The 5,000-nt window shown below is 46.5% G+C and overlaps 1 non-coding gene across 1 annotated transcript in view; it reads right to left on the bottom strand.

The window, feature by feature from the left end:
* LOC131927402 (small subunit ribosomal RNA) overlaps window positions 1–1,687 on the bottom strand; it is a 1,847-nt gene extending 160 nt beyond the window's left edge. The window contains exon 1 of the ribosomal RNA XR_009383617.1: window positions 1–1,687. This exon is cut by the window's left edge and continues 160 nt beyond it. This is a non-coding gene — a ribosomal RNA (small subunit ribosomal RNA).
* Between the last annotated feature and the right edge of the window lie 3,313 nt (window positions 1,688–5,000).

Raw genomic sequence — 5,000 nt, 5'->3', positions numbered from 1 at the left:
CGACGGGCGGTGTGTACAAAGGGCAGGGACGTAATCAACGCGAGCTTATGACTCGCGCTTACTGGGAATTCCTCGTTCATGGGGAACAATTACAAGCCCCAATCCCTAGCACGAAGAAGATTCAACGGGTTTCCCAGCCCTTTCGGGCCAGGGAGGCATCCACGCTGATTTCTTCAGTGTAGCGCGCGTGCGGCCCCGGACATCTAAGGGCATCACAGACCTGTTATTGCTCAATCTCGTGTGGCTAAACGCCACTCGTCCCTCTAAGAAGTTGCGCCGGCGCATCGAGGAACCGGCGAACTATTTAATAGGCTAGAGTCTCGTTCGTTATCGGAATTAACCAGACAAATCGCTCCACCAACTAAGAACGGCCATGCACCACCACCCACCGAATCAAGAAAGAGCTATCAATCTGTCAATCCTTACAGTGTCCGGACCGGGTGAGTTTTCCCGTGTTGAGTCAAATTAAGCCGCAGGCTCCACTCCTGGTGGTGCCCTTCCGTCAATTCCTTTAAGTTTCAGCTTTGCAACCATACTTCCCCCGGAACCCAAAACCTTTGGTTTCCCGGAGGCCGCCCGCAGAGTCATCGAAGCAACTCCTGCGGATGGCCAGGTGGCATAGTTTATGGTCAGAACTACGACGGTATCTGATCGTCTTCGCGCCTCTGACTTTCGTTCTTGACTAATGAAAACATTCTTGACAAATGCTTTCGCAGTAGTTCGTCTTGCTGCGATCCAAGAATTTCACCTCTAACGCAGCAATACGAATGCCCCCGTTTGTCCCTGTTAATCATTACCTCCAATTCCGAAAACCAACAAAATAGAACCGAGGTCCTATTCCATTATTCCATGCACCATTATTCAGGCAGCGAGGCCTGCTTTGAACACTCTAATTTTTTCAAAGTAAACGCGTCGGCCACCCGGGACGCTCAGTGAAGAGCACCCGCGGGAGAGAGCCGACAGACGGTAGGGCAGGAGATACGGGCAGTGAGCCGGCGCGAGCCGGACCGCCCGCCTGCGCCTGAGATCCAACTACGAGCTTTTTAACTGCAACAACTTTAATATACGCTATTGGAGCTGGAATTACCGCGGCTGCTGGCACCAGACTTGCCCTCCAATAGATCCTCGTTAAAGGGTTTAAAGTGTACTCATTCCAATTACGGGGCCTCGAAAGAGTCCCGTATTGTTATTTTTCGTCACTACCTCCCCGTGCCGGGAGTGGGTAAGTTGCGCGCCTGCTGCCTTCCTTGGATGTGGTAGCCGTTTCTCATGCTCCCTCTCCGGAATCGAACCCTGATTCCCCGTTACCCGTTACAAACATGGTAGGCATATCACGTACCATCGACATTTGATAGGGCAGACATTTGAAAGATGCGTCGCCGGCGCGAGGCCATGCGATCAGCACAAAGTTATCCAGAGTCACCAAATGGGACGACGCAACCCCTTGCGAGGCCGCGCCGATTGGTTTTGAACTAATAAAAGCGCTCTTCCCGATAAAGGTCGGAGCTTCGATTGCATGTATTAGCTCTAGAATTGCCACAGTTATCCAAGTAGGATCGTGTCATCTAAGGAACCTCGACTGATTTAATGAGCCATTCGCGGTTTCACCATGGGACAGTGTGAACTTAGACATGCATGGCTTAATCTTTGAGACAAGCATATGACTACTGGCAGGATCAACCAGATAGCTATCGTTTGCGAGACGTTTTTCCACAACACATCGCGGGACGGGAGACAACGCTCTAGCGAGAGAACGGATCCCGGCATTCCCGGATTTTTTCACATCGGACCGCTCACATTTCCCCCTTCACCGTAAACACGGCGTCGCCGGGAAATCTCTCGATTTGCATCGAGCCGACTGCGTTTTGCAGACCCGTCGCCCGTTCCGAGGGCTGGGCCAGTGCGAGACTTTTATCGAGCCACCAATACTGCTTGGTTGCGTTAGCACTGCGCGTCGCCGCTGGCTTCACGCTACGGACACGTACTTTTACCTTCACTGGCGCGACCTGCGCGCCGAGCCCGCATTTTACCGGGAAGCTAGTCGGGAGACTGAGCCACGCACGGTCAGATCGGGCACATGTCGCTGGCTGCGAGGGAGCGCGGATCCTAGCGTCACATAGAGGCTTCACCGACACTCACCTCCACAATAGTAGATACAGACCGTTTTAACCGCCGTATTTCTGCCCATACCTCTAGTGTTAAACCGAAAAATCGGGTACATAGTCTCGGGGAGGACCGGGGTGCCGCCCCATGAGGGGAGCCCGCACGGAGGGCGCCGGGGGTGCCGCGACCCGGGGGGCGGCGCGGGGGTGTCGGGGCGCATCTACGGGGCTCACTCGCGCGGGCGCCACACTTCCGGGGGGCGCCCCAGGTGGGGTGCCAACTTTGGCGCCCCCGACTAAGGGGCCGCCCCCACTGCGGTTACACGCTTTACGACCACCCACCCGCGTTCCCCACCCCAGGGGGCATGCGAATCACCCGCCAGGGGCGTTCTGGGACCGAGGGCGCCGCTCCGGCACAAGGGGGAGCCAAAACGCCCCGAGTTCCCCCGCGGCCACCTCGACACCTGGGCGGGCGGCGAGGGGTGTCCTGCGATCGGGGTGGGGAGCTCTACCAGAATCACCCGCCAAACTTCACCGGGGGCGTCTCCCGGCGCCCCTGCGCTCGGGTGACGAACAGCGCCCCGGGCTATCCCGGGCGCCCTATGGCGTCCACCTTCGATCGGAAGGGTGATCTCGACTCGGGCTGAGGCGGGCCACAACAATCCGCGGTCACATCGGAGCCGTCCAGGCTAACGAGGCCCCGGCTCACGGGTAACCCATGGGGCTGGACCGGGAGTCCGCCGTTAAAGAAGAAAGAAATGTAGTGCAAACCAGAACCAGTTTTTTTTATTTATTTTATAACTCGACTAATAATCGTCACAAAATTATAAACTTGGTACCTACGGATAGCCCTGGGCCCAACCTAATACAGGATGTCCATAACTATGCGCTAATTAAATAATTAATGGGTATTAAGGTCGGTCTTAGTAAATTGCTATATAAAGTCTAAGACCAGAACCAGTATTTTAAATTTATTTTATAACTCGGCTCCTAATTGTCACAAAATTTAAAAATTGGTACCTATGGATAGCCCTCGGCCCTACCTAATACACCGTGTCCATAACAATGTGGTAATTAAATATTTACTGGGCGTTAGGGTCGGTCTTAGTAAATTGCTATATAAAGTCTATATAAAATTTTACGAATTTAAAAAAAAAATTCCTACCGTCAAAAATAGCGACGCCTAGACCACCACACCTGTTCTGACGTTAAATCCTACTTGCACACACGTGTGGGAATAGATTAGATATCATCTAGAGATAGAATTCCTAATTATTTAATTAAAATAGAGACTCTAGATTTAATAGTTGTGTCATAGTTACATTAAGTCGAATTAGCGAAGCGGAGGCGGGAACTAGATTCTAGATCTAACACTTCGATTGCGATGAAAAAAAAATAGCTTTATTTTAAGGCCGACAAGGCAAATACGGTTTAATTAATATTAAAGAAATAAGTCCGAACACCTACCTTAAGCGAATCATCTACACAACACATGACTAGAAATAATACACGTCCACACGAAGAGCGATTGAAACGGTGACTGCAACGGTGAAAACTTGTACGACGGAAACATGGCGCCTAGGTTATGCCTACTTCCGGTCTGATGAAAATTTTTAATTCATTTTAAATTTTGCGCTCTATTTCGTCCGCGCTTGTCCACTTAAACTCTACAGAAAAGATAGTCTATATAAAAATAATTCCTAGAAGACAATTTTATGAGAGATCACCCACATTTATTTACCCTGCCTGTCTACCTTAGGGTTAGAGTTTGAATTTTTCTAGATTCAAGCCAAATATGCCGTGTCGATTAAACGACGACGTACATAACAGAGCGAAGACAATGAATGGTTCCTTAATTAACTATAATTACGGTCCTAATACAACTACAATTCACCATAGTACTAATATGTATGTGTATTGTTGTTTTGGGAGTTCTGTCATTACATTTTAAATTATAAAAAAAACGGGTTTACGATACACTTCATTACGCCGCCGATCGTGGTTTTAGATTTAAATTTGGTCGGATTCGGTTTATTATTAATTTATATAATACTTTATACATACTTTAATTCATTAAATACATTTATCTATGTATTTATTTCATTAGTTAAGTATTTGTTTAACTAAAAATTATCAATTTAAGGCATAACAATTACAGAAAACGATTGTATTTGAGATAAGTCTTATCGAACCATTTAGTAGCTGGGTCGGTTTATTATTAATTTATCTAATACTTTATACATACTTTCACTCATTAATTACATGTATATATGCATTCATTAAATCATTTAAGTATTTATTTCATCAAAAAGTATCGATTGAAGGCATAACACTGATAGAAAACGATTGTATTTGAGATAAGTCTTATCGAACCATTTAGTAGCTGGTTCGCGGGTCGGTTTTATTCCTTAACTCTAGATTTAAGTCTATCGTGTTTAATTTCAATTTAATTTATCACAACTTTTAGATTTTGTACTAGATTAAGCTACATTGAAGCTTATTTTTCACTATTTAATCAATAGAGGATATTATATAATATTTTTAAGTCTAATATTACGCAGCCGTTTGTTAAATCTAGTTTTACAACGACGACTCGCGCGATTTCGGTTTGGTTTTAAAACTTAAGTTCATTGATTCTTAAAATATATATTCCAGTTAGAATAGAACTGAATACGTACCACATGATGTATACACACGTTTGGGTTATTTATTTATTTTAAATTTAGTTTATTATGACCGATCGTAATTAACTTTGGCGATACCGGGCTGATATGTCTTATCGACCGGAAAACTACTGTCCCTTCGGTCGACTAGTTGGTCTTAGACGGCATTACCGAGGTTTGAAAACTCTTACACCGTGTTTTTATTTTCACATAGATCCTATATTTTGATACCAGT

This window comes from Physella acuta, unplaced genomic scaffold (assembly GCF_028476545.2).
Source record: "Physella acuta isolate Inbredline_101_S28 unplaced genomic scaffold, ASM2847654v3 ptg001398l, whole genome shotgun sequence".
Lineage (NCBI taxonomy): Eukaryota > Metazoa > Mollusca > Gastropoda > Physidae > Physella > Physella acuta.
This window is presented reverse-complemented; position numbering and strand designations above follow the sequence as displayed.